Below are 12,829 nucleotides of genomic sequence, written 5' to 3' on the forward strand. Positions count from 1 at the left end.
TTTGAGACAGAGTCTCATTTTCTTGCCCTCGGTAGAGTGCCGTGGCATCACAGCTTACAACAACCTCCAGCCCTTGGACTTAGGTGGTTCTCTTGCCTGAGCTTCCTGAGTAGCTGGGACTACAAGCACCTGCCACAACACCCGGCTATTTTTTTGTTGTTGCAGTTTGACTGGAGCCGGGTTCAAACCCGCCACCCTTGGTATATGGGGCCGGCGCCCTACTCACTGTGCCATGGGAGCTGCCCAAGGCAGAGGCTTCTTAAATGACACCACAACCATAATTCATGAAATAAAAACAGTTTTAAGTTTGACTTCATTAAATTTTAAATGATTTGTCTTAAAAAGACATTAAGAGAATGAAAAGTAAAATCAAAGAGAAGAAAATACTTTCGAAACATATATAACAAAAGACTTATGTCCAGAGTATAAGAAAAAACTTGCAAAGCTCGACAATAAGGAAACAACACAACTTATAAAACAGGCAAGGAATTTGGATAGATGCTTCATCATAGATGATGTGTGGATGGTAAATAAGCACATAAAAAGATGTTCACAGTGACATGCAGTTAACGTCATAATTTTAGTAATGGTTCAGTAACTTCACATGAGTTAAAGCTACAATAAAATGCCACCACCAACCCATGAGAACACTAAAGGTTTTTTTGCTGTTATTGTCATCATTTGATTTTAGAAAAAGAAAACAATTGAGCTACCAAGTGCTGTCCAAGATTCAGAGCAACTGAAATTCTCATACATTGCTGGTGAGGATAAAAAATTAGAAAAAAAACAGTTCCATTGTTCTGTGTTTCTGCTTCAAGAACTCAGTTATACCACGTACCTATGTTGCTATGACTGTCTTCTGCAGCAATCACTTTCTTTCTGCCCCTTATCACTTTATTTCGCTTCATTATCTTGGTTGTTTGACTGTCATCCTTAAAGTTCTTCGTTAAATTCTCATTTGAGTACATTCTTCCTTCCGTGGGCACTCCAGTGGTTTGGTGACCACCCTCCAGAAAAATATATCTACACAAAACCTATGAATGTGATCTTAGGGAAAAAGGGTCTTTGCAGGTGTCAAGTATCTCTAGATAAGATCATCCTTGGTTAAATTCCAATGGCAAGTGTCCTTAGATGAGAAAAGACATACAGAAAAGGCAGAGGTTAGAGTGATGCATCCACACGCCAAAGAACCAAGGATGGCTGGCAGCCACCAGAAGGCAGAAAGGTGTCCGGGAAAATCAAACCCTGTTGACACCTTGTTTTCAAACTTCTGGCCTCCAGAGCTGTGAGAAAATAGATTTCTGTGGTTTTAAGCCACTCAGTTTGTGGTGATTTGTAAGGTGGCCCTCCATATCTAATACAGATACCTAGTACAATTTCATTTTTTCAATTCTGAGATATAGTTTTCTTTTTCTTCTATTTACTTTCTGAGTTCAAGAGGCTCACTTTAAATTTCCTCCTTTTTTCCTAAATCCCATAGTTTTTTATGTCCCAAATACATATTGAAGTCTGATTGAGTCTCAGTGTTGTGCTGTGGTTTTCCTCTGCGTCCTGGTTTCTCTCTCTCTCTCTCTGTTTACCTTCCTTGGAGTAGTGGAGAATTTTTATCACTTGAGGAGTACTGAATCTCATTCCTTCCCTAAGTAGCTTTTTTAAACAATAGATTTATTCCATTTTCTGTTAATTCTTTTGTGGATGTGTGATGATTTACAAGATTCTTAGTTCAATGCTGCCCTCTTCTGTCAGTGTGACAAATTACAGCTTCTTTAACAGTTAACGTTTTGGCGGCTGGCAGAGCGAGAGGGTGTCCTGGGTAAGAGACACAAGCCTGTTACATACACTAAATAATATAAAGCTCCACCTTAAAGCCTCCAGTTTTCAAATTCAATGTTGTTGAACTTTATTGACTCCTAACGAAGTTTCCAAAAGCACTTAGTATTCTTGCCTTACCCGCAGGTGGTAACTTCACATTTCCTTGTATGGGATGTCTTCTCCAAACCATCCTCACCTTCATCCTACTTCTCTCTCCTCCATGTGCCTTCTCTGACAGGAAACCAGTGTTTTGTCATGTACCACAGAATTAAGGAGGTTTAAACAAGAAAGACGTAATGTGGAGGGGAAAGGAACAGAGTTCACAGAAGACAGAAGCAAAGGGAACTCCAGAGATGATGGGAACATGATGTTCTAGAATACTTGTTTAATTTGGGATTAGAGATCACCAGTCCAGGATGGATAGCTCTCCAGACCCTCCTCAAAACAGTGAAGCTTATAGAATATCTAATATCTATAAATAATTGTCCTGAGAAAAGTTTGACAGTTGTATTAGAGTTTGGGGATAAACTGGTGATATTACCAAACAATGCTAACCAAACAAAATGTACTCTCATTAACTTCAGGAGGGGGGTGGGTGGAAGGTTTAAAAGAAATAAAATGTAATCATGAAACGTACATAGCTCAGCCATAAATTATATTTACATAGTCAAAAAATGTGATCATTGAATATTGACTTAACCAAATAAATATAATCTTCATATTGTAAATTTAATAATGATGTTAATAACTCTTTTACGAGTGGGTAGGGAAGGTATGTGTGGATAAGTGGCGAATTGTAATATAGCTAAATTTTTACCTGCCATCATAGTGTTGTGGAGGGCACGTCCCAGCTACTTAGGAGCCTGAGGCAAGAGAACTGCTTGAGCCCAAGAGTTTGAGGTTGCTGTGAGCTATGATGCCACAGCACTCTACTGAGGGTGACAAAGTGAGACTCTGTCTCAAAAACAAAAGTATCATTTAGAAAAATGCAAATAAATTCCATAATAAATATCTGAAAGGGATTTCCTCTAAGGAACAGGAAAGGAGAGGGGAATGGGTGGGAAGAAATGGAGAATGAGTGATTTTATTATGATACCGAAGTGATGATCTGAGGACTGGGCATATGAAGCATCCTCCTGTCTTATTATTCAATGTCAAATACAAATGCTTCTCATCATATGATGGGTTTATGTCCAAATAAATTAACATTTTCAACTTATAATGGGTTTATCCAGACGTAACTCCATCTTAAATTGAGAAATACACTGCATGCATGTCACTTTCATACCACGTTAAAATCAAAAAATGAAAAGTTCCATCACCGTAAATCAGGGACATTTTAAGATACTTCCATGTCCAGTAGTAAGTGGGAAGGGGTAGTCATTGTAACCATGTCCTGAGGAAAGCATGGTAACCAGGGTCTCAGACCTCCCATGGTTGAGGATCTGGGCCATCTCACCAAGCAAGCCACGTAAACTAGCAGAGGTGGTGGAAAGTGGGTAGAGAAGGAAAATGACAAACAGATACAATCTCAGGACCAACTGTGGTAGTGAGGGTTGTAGCTTATTCCATTAGCGTACCTCTTGTAAGTTTCCCCAGGATCTTGAACCAGCCAGAATTTTGAAGACAGCGTGACAGGATGCAGTGAACTTAAGGGATGGAGTGAGAGAAGCAAGCTCGCCTGTGAGGTATAAAAGGTGGACGAAAGCAGATACTGTTGGTATCCACTCTTCAGATCCTTCCATAACCCTTTACCAATTCTGTGCACCGCAGCTTTGGCATGCTCTGCTGCCAATGGCTAAGACCTGAGATCACAGCAGAATTGATCTTGGGCTCTGGAGCTGCCCAGCCTGTTCCACCACACCCCCCACTTGATTGGCATACTTGAAATGCCCAGAAGTTTTACATTCCCCCAACCACAGGGAGAATCATTAGCCAATTATTGATGGTGAGGAGTTTAAAAGCTCAGCTGTCTTTCTTCCCTGGGCAGGGCCTCCAAAGTATGATTCACACTCCACTGTTCTCTGTGGGTTCAGGCTGAGGCTGGGACTTCACCCCAAAGGACCCTTCTGCTGGCTTCTTTCTCTTTGCTCTCTTGCATCCATTCCTTACTGATGCCTCTAGACAGCACTTCCTTCATCAATCACTACCACCCAAACCCAGAACTCAGCATCTAATTTTGGGAGAACATGACATAAGACATATTTCCTTGTCTTATATAAAACCATCTCATGCCATTACTTGTACAGGCTTGTCTTGAGACTTAGAACTAATAATGTTAACTTCACTCTTTTATGCACATATAATTTGACTCCTTACTACTCTGTACACACCTTTAAAAGCAGGGACCACATCCTAATAATCTTAGTTTCTTCATCTGCACAACAATAATCATAGTAGTAGCTTCTCATAGTTCAAAAATTTATCAATAGTTGCTGCAAGAATTAACGTGTGAGGGCTCAGAAAATAGCACCTCAAAATAAAGGGCTCAGAAGCAAAATTTTTCTCTGACCTTGTCCTGTGCTCCTGCCTCTCAGTCCCATTCTTCTCTGAGGCTAGTCAGAGAACTACAACCCCTCTTCCCTAAGGCAGGTCATAAAAGTCAGAACCCCTCTTCCTGAAAGCCAGTTATAAAACCTAAAATTATTCTGGGTAAAAGCTGGCAAAGAAATCATCTAACCTAACTTGTTTGACTGTAGGTTGTGACACCCCCATCCAGAGAGGGTCCTTCCCCACATCTGGAAGAACGGAATGTTGCTCAGAGAGGCCGAGAAGAGTAGATAGACAGGCCTTGTAGGGCATCCCCATTCGGTCTATGAACATAACCTTTTTGTCCAATTATATTTCTACACAACTGTCCATACCTTGTTGAACATAAGCATTAAAATGTGTGATTTTCCCATACCTTTCTACTTCCATCCTGAAGTCTCCCATGTATACATGTTAAATAAATTTCTATGTATTTTCTCCTGTTAATCAACATGCGTCAAGCCTCGGTCCCTAAACAGTTAATATATTAAGTGCACAGAAGTATTCTCAGCACGTGGCAAGTGTTACACAAGAGTATGTCTCTAATATTGTCGTTGTTATTTTTACAATTTCTAGAACTAGGCACAAGGTATTTACACGAATATTTATTGGCTGAATAAACAAATGGGCAGGAAGATCGGTAGGTGGATGGAAGAACATGGAAGAACAAATGCTATAATTTTTAAGAGTTCTAAAAGAAGGGCAGTGCAAAGGACTGGCAGAATTAGGGGCACTATATTCGAAGAGTTGCAAATGTACTTTCGGTCTATACCAAAGAGCCTGCCATAACTGAAAGTTGCTGAGTTAGGCAGTAGTAGAAACTTCAATGTAGTAGCATATTTGGAAAATGTTACCACTCTTGAGTAGTGGGCTGGCAGGGGTGGTACTCTTCCAGCTGGTAAATGTAAAATGCTGCCGTGTGTTCTAATGGAATTTACCGTGGTCTGGTGAGAAATAACTCACATGAGTGAAAGGTGATAAAAGTGGAGATTAATAGCTGCCGGCCAAGTGCAGAAGACGGTGAGGTCAGTGTGGTTACCGCAGGCCAAACAGCTAACACCCTTCTCTTGGTGAGAGCTGCCTGGGGCATTATAATCTACCACTATTGGATTATTTTATTGGGAAAGCAGCTACTCACAGTTTCTCTGTATCTTTGCTTTCTTCTAGAACTCTCAGCGGAACACTCCTTCACTACTCCTTGATTCCCAGGACCACACACTGCCTTGTGCTGCACGTTCCAAGAATGGGATGTTTCACATTTGGAAAAGCAGTTTTCATATAAAGCCCTAGCAGACGTTTCTCTTTTGATTTCTTTCCACAATGGTCTGTGAAGTTGTCACAGCCTTTGTGTCAGCCTGAGCTTAACGGATTTTCAGCCATTTTCAGAACACTATGTCTGCGCCCAGACTGGTCTTTCCCATTCACGTAGCCAGGGCTCCAGATAACAAACACCTTTGCCAAGCAGTTTTCTGAGCTTCCTGATGAAGAACTTTATGTGACTTTCCACACTTCTTTTTAAGGCTCCTTCAATCCTTCTCTGGCAATAGGTGGAAACAAACATCTGATAAAACACCGGTGAGAGCTTTGGGTAATTCCAGGACTAGAGCCTTTAGTCCTAGACTCTGTTTATTCAGCTGGAAGGGCCCACCTGTGGGCTTCCACAGAGCAGCGATGTGGCCATTAGTAATAAACACAAGACCTCATCACCACAGAAAGAAGCAGCAGATCTCATGCCTGGAAAAAAATAGGTCACTTATAAAGACTTTAAAAATTCACTATTCAAAAGAACCACACTACTCTGGGCTCATACTCTTATCTGGCCCCACATCTCCTCCTGGCCGACCTGTGTGTGTGCAAGCACACTCCTAGTCTCTGCAGCACTTCTCTGTCAGAGGCCAGCTTCCCATGGCCTTGCTTTGACCTTTGCCCTGTAGTTGGAGACCCAGCTCCCTCAAAAATCTACTCAAACAGGACAGAGAAGCATTAGTCTAAAGTGAGCCAGTCTTTGCAGCAGCCGTCACTTTCCTTCCCTGTTGTTGTTTGTTTGTTTGTTTGTTTTCTATGAGCTCTAATGCCAAGAAGCCGTCATGCTTGCTGCCTTTCCTTGCCACCATATTTGCTGCTGTTGGAGCTGCAGACTGCATCCTGCAGATACTTCATGGGCTATGAATTGACAGAATCTTCTCCTATTTTCACTACAGTTCTCTCTTTATAGTCCACAGGATAGGGCCATAGAACAATTAGTGTCCCTATCTGCTCCTATTGGCCCCTTGAACTTGAGCCAAACAGGTTCACCTGAGCTGTTTGGATGAGGCCCTGATCAGGAGACTCCTTACCAATGAGGCAAATAGAGTCCCACCGGATCCCAATTTCCAGTCTCTGAGAGCCAAATAATCAATTCTGCTGAAGTAAAAGTCCTATAGTATGTTTATTTCAAATTTTAATGAAAACATATTTCAATTTCTGGCCGAGGTGAAGTAAAAAAGACTGCATTTTTTTTCTCCTGCATGAAACCACTGAAGAACTAGAAAAAATATATAAAGCAACAGTTTTTTTTGTTTGTTTATTTGTTTTTTGCAGTTTTTGGCTGGGGCTAGGCTTGAACCCACCACCTCCAGCATATAGGGCCGGCACCATGCTCCTTTGAGCCACAGGCACCGCCCAAAACAACAATTTTTGAAACATTGGAAATCAGGTAATAAAGAACAATGATTCCTGAGAAACTAGAAACAAATAAGCTTAAAAGCAGTATCTAAAGGGAACAAATGGTTGCCAGGAAGCTTAATTGCATTCTAGAACAAAGCCCAGGATATTTATCAGAATACAAAAATATCTAGTATCCAAAAAGAAGATATTTACAATGTCCAATCAAAAATTGCTAGCATGCAAAGACACAGAAAAATGTTATCAATAATTATAAGGAAAATCAACTAAAATTGACCCAAAGATAACATATGTGACACAATTAGACATTTAAATAATTGTTAAAACTGTATTTTATGTATTCAATAAAAATGAAAACTACAGTATCTCAGATGAAAAATACTCTCCGTGAGATTAATGGTAAAGTTTATGTTCCAGAAGAAAATATTAGTGAACTTGAAGATATAACACTAGCTACTACCCCAAAGAAGAAAAAATAATTTTTAAAAAATTGAAAAAGAATGAGTTGTGAGACAGCCATAATCAACTAAACACTCATGTTCTTACATTTTCCAAAACAGACAAGAAAGAGAGGGAGTATGAAAATTTGAGGAAATAATGGATAAAAATTTTCCAAATCTTCTCAAAACTATAAACACAGAGATCCAAGAAACTCACATAATTCTAAGCAGAAAAAACATAAAGAAAACTACACTATGGGAAGTATAGACATTTTAACAATGTTGATTCTTCGCAGCCATGAGCATGTGATGTTCTTCCATTTGTTAATATCCTCTGCTATTTCTTTCCTTAGGGTTTCATAATTTTCTTTAGAGAGGTCCTTTACCTCTTTTGTTAGGTATGTTCCTAGGTATTTCATTTTCTTTGAAGCTGTGGTGAAGGGAGTTATGTCCTTAAGTAGCCTCTCCTCTTGGCTGTTAATTGCCGTATACAAAGGCTACTGACTTGTGAACGTTAATTTTATATCCTGAGACATTACTGTATTTTTTGATGACTTCCAGGAGTCTTGTAGTTGAGTCTTTGGAGTTCTCAAAGTATAAGATTATATCATCGGCATATAGCAAGAGTTTGACCTCCTCTCCCTACATTTGGATGCCCTTTGTTTCCTTCTCTTCCCTGACTGTATTGGCTAGAACTTCCAGCACTATGTTGAATAGCAGTGGCAATAGACGACAACCTTGTCTGGTTCCGGTTCTAAGAGGAAAAGCTTTCAGTTGTACTACATTCAGTAAAATATTAGCTGTGGGTTTGTCATAGATAGCTTTAATCAGTTTAAGAAATGTGCCACCTATGCCTATACTCTTCGGTGTTCTAATTAGAAAAAGATGCTGGATTTTATCGAATGCTTTTTCTGCATCTATTGAGAGGGTCATATGGTCTTTGTTTTTGCTACTGTTGATATGGTGAATAACATTTATGGACTTGAGAATGTTAAACCAGCCTTGCCTCCCTGGGATGAAACCTACTTGGTTGTGATGTGTGCACTGTAATGATAAGCTTTTTTGATAAGCTGTAATCTATTGGCTAGGATTTCATTGAGAATTTTTGCTTCTATATTCATTAGTGAAATTGGTCTGAAGTTCTCCTTTTTAGTTGCATCTTTTCCTGGTTTTAGTATCAGGGTAATGTTTTCTTTGTAGAACTCGTTGAGGAAGTTTCCTTCCTCCTCAATTTTTTGAAATAATTTCTGCAGTATGGGAATAAGCTCTTCTTTGAAGGTTTGATAGAATTCTGGTGTGAAGCCATCTGGACTAGGGCATTTTGTTTGTTGGGAGATTTTTTGTTTCTCTGATCTCAGTGCTTAAAATTCGTCTGTTTAGGAGATCTATGTCTTCCTGGATAAGTCTAGGGAGAGGGTGTGATTCCAAATATTGATCCATTTCCTTCACATTGTCAAATTTCTGGGCATACAATCTATAGATTCAATGTCATCCCTATTAAAATACCAACACTGTACTTTCAAGACTTAGAAAAAATAATTCTTCATTTTATATAGAACTAGAAAAAAACTCATATAGCTAAAGCAGTTCTTAGTAATAAAAACAAAGCCAGGGGCATCAGCATACCACACTTTAGGCTGTACTAAGGCCATAGTCATCAAAACAGCATGGTACTGGCACAAAAATAGAGACATAGACACTTGGAATCAAATAGAAAACCAGGAAATGAAACTAACATCTTACAGCCACCTAATCTTTGATAAACCAGACAAGAACATACACTGGGGGAAAGAATCCCTATTCAATAAGTGGTGCTGGGAGAACTGGATATCCACATATAAAGACTGAAACTGGACCCACACTTTTCTCCACTCACAAAAATTAATTCAAGATGGATAAAAGGCCTAAATTTAAGGCATGAAATGATAAAAGTCCTCAACAAAAGCATAGGAAAAACACTGGAAGAAAGAAAAACACTGGGAAAAGACTTTATGAAGAAGACTTCTGTGACAATTGCAACAACAACAAAAATAAACAAATGAGACTTAACTAAGCTGAAAAGCTTCTGTACAGCTAAGGTGACAACAACCAAAGCAAATAGACAACCTACACAATGGGAAAGGATATTTGCATATTTTTGAATCAGACAAAAGCTTGATAACTAGGATCTATAGAGAACTCGAATTAATCCACATGAGAAAAAGCCAACAATCCCATATATCAATGGGCAAGAGACATGAATTGAACCTTCTCTAAAAAAAGACAGATGAATGGCTAACAAACATGAAAAAATGCTCATCATCCCTGATTATTAGAGAAATGCAAATCAAAACCACCCTGAGATATCATCTAACCCCAGTGAGAATGGCCTACATCACAAAATCTCAAAACTGCAGATGCTGGTGCAGATTTCCTTTCTGGAAAGAAAGGAATACTCTTACAGTGCTGGTGGGACTGCAAACTAATATAGCCTTTTTGGAAGGAAGTATGGGGAACTCTCAAAGAACTCAAGCTAGACCTCCCGTTCGATCCTGCAATCCTATTACTGGGCATCTATTTACCCAAAAGGAAAAAAATCCTTCTACCATAAGGACGCTTGCACTAGATTGTTTGTTGCAGCTCAATTTATAATTATTAAAATGTGGAAACAGCCTAAATGCCCCCCAACCCAGGAATGGATTAATAAGCTGTGGTATATGTATACCATGGAATACTATTCAGCCATTAAAAAAGATGGAGACTTCACCGCCTTTGTATTAACATGGATAGAAGTGGAACACATTATTCTTAGTAAAGCATCACAAGAATGGAGATGCATAAATCCTAGGTACTCAATTTTGATATGAGGACAATTAATGACCTAGTACATGATGGGGGATGGGGGAAGGGGGAGAGAGACGAGAGAAGGGATGGGGGAAAGGAAGAGCAGAGAGAGGGACAGGGTGAGGGTCTCAGTGTGTGACACACCTTTTGAGGGCAAGACACAATTATAGGAGGGACTTTACCTAACAAATGCAATCAGTATAATCTGGTTTCTTGTACCCTTAATGAATCGCCAACAATAATAAAAAAAAAAGATTAAAAAAAAAAACCTACAGTAAGGCATATCATAATCACATTATTTAAAATGATAAAGGGAAAAATCTTAAAAGCAGTAAATGAAAAAAATAAAGACATATTGCAAGTTACATCAGCAAGATGGCATAACAGGAATTCTCCAATGCCACTCCCCCAACCACACACACACAAATGCAAGAGGCAGCCATCCACAGACAGCAGAGTACTGTTAATATGCTGGCTAATTGTGAATATTCCAGAATGTGAGAATGTGGTTGAGACATCCCCCTTGGACCAAAGAACTGAGAATAGGCACATGCACAAGAACATTTTCACTTTGACCACATCGCTCCTTCCCCAAGCTGGCACAGTGCCACACACACAGAATTCTCTGGGTGGCAGAGAGTTGAAAGTGAACATTAACATTTTCCACTATTTTGGGACCCCTTCACAGGAGGCATTCTCTTGTCTCACCCCATGGAACACATTGGAGATATTAGCAGAGCTTTACCACCTGGGATTAGGTGGAGACAAAGAACAGGTGTGGAGCTGGTTCATATTAACCAGTGCAAGGATCTTGAAAGTTGCTTTCCATTTGGGCGAGTGGAGATGTACCAACAGAGAGGCTAGCTAGTAGTATTACTCTGTAATAAGCACAGTCAAATAGTCTTTCAGGCTCAAGGACCTGGTCAGCTTTCACAGCCAGTCCTAGTACACTCCTTTGAACTTCCCGAGGCTGACAGATAGAGACCAGTTGACAATTATTTGCAAAGGGAGTATCTGGCCCTATCAGACTTCAGCAGCCATGTGGGCTAATAAACCAAGCCCCAGTGCTCTGCTCTTGACCATCATATGCCCAGGGACATTCATATTTATGGAGCATAGCCTCTGGTCTTGCCTACTCTAAGTAATTAAGAAACAATCATTAAAAAAAAAAAAAAACTTGCTTAGCCTCAGAGCTAGCATATAGCCCTGCTAAACTACAGATTCCAAATTGTAGTACTGGCCAACTAGAGAATACAACCTACAACATTACCTGATCAGAAGTGATCGAAGAGCCCAACCAGCAGCTCTGTCTTGCTTCAGAGTTCAGTCAATAATCTCACCAAAATGCAGAGCATACAGCCAGTGGTTGAACTTGACCCCAGAGCACAGTTAACAATTCAGCCCAACTGGAGAACATAAAAACAAGATTGTCCTATCCAGGGTTACCATCAACCTAACCAGAATCCCAGGCTTGACTAAAAAGTGAAGATCTAACACCAGAAAAGAATAACAACAAAGGCTGGAATGGGTGACTGCTTTCTCTAATGTATAGGCACCAATGCAAAGTTACAAAGATTATTTTTTAAAAATCAGGGAAATGTGACACCATGAAAAGAAACTAATAAAGCACAAATAATAAACTCTGACAAAATGGAACTCAATGACCTAACTGACAAGGAATTCAAAATAATTATCCCAAAGAAGTTCAAAAAACCTTAAGGAAATACAGATGGAAAATTAAATGTAAATTATAAAACAATTGCTGAACAAAGTAAGAAGTAATGAGGAAAGCGAAACAATTAAAAAATAGAAATCCTAGAGCTAAAGAATACAGTAACTGAATTAAAATATTCAATAGAAAGATTCAGTAGCAGACTAGATCAAGCAGAAGAAAAAAATCAGTGAACTTGAAGTAGGATAGTTGAAATTATTTAGTTAGATGAGTAAAAGAAAGAATGAAAAAAATAAAGAAGTTCTATGGGAATTGTAGGAGATTGTCAAGAAAACAAATGTATGCATAACAGAAGTTTCTAAAGGAGAAGAGAGAAATTTGATAAGAAATTGTATTTAAAATAATAATGACTGAAAATTATTTTCCAAATCTGGGGAAAGATGCCAATCTCCAGGTACAGGAAATTTATGATCTGAGAAAGCATTTCCTTTAGCAGAGGAAATTGAAACAGTTTGGGGCCTGTTTCTTTGCTTGGAGAACAAGAGGCTTGGAGTGGATGATTTCTTGAGTCTTTTAGCTCCTAAAACTGGCCCAAGGTCACAGAAAGCCAGGACTAAAGCTCCAACCTCAAAACTCCTGGTTAGTGCTTCTTTTCATATCACGCATCCTCCCAGGAAACCTTGACCTCCTGAGCTGATCAGTGGCCAGTAGCTTTGTGCTCTATCACAGCTAGTCTTTGTCACACAGTCCCCTGTGCAGGTGCTGCTGTTCCCTGCAGCACCTCGCTTAACTCTCCTCACAGTCTGAGAGGTAAGTACTGTTTGTCTCCCCATTGTAGAAAGCAAGAAACCTGGGCTTGGGGTGCCAAGAAGCTCCTAGCAATGGAGCT

The sequence above is a fragment of the Nycticebus coucang genome, chromosome 16 (assembly GCF_027406575.1).
Source record: "Nycticebus coucang isolate mNycCou1 chromosome 16, mNycCou1.pri, whole genome shotgun sequence".
Lineage (NCBI taxonomy): Eukaryota > Metazoa > Chordata > Mammalia > Primates > Lorisidae > Nycticebus > Nycticebus coucang.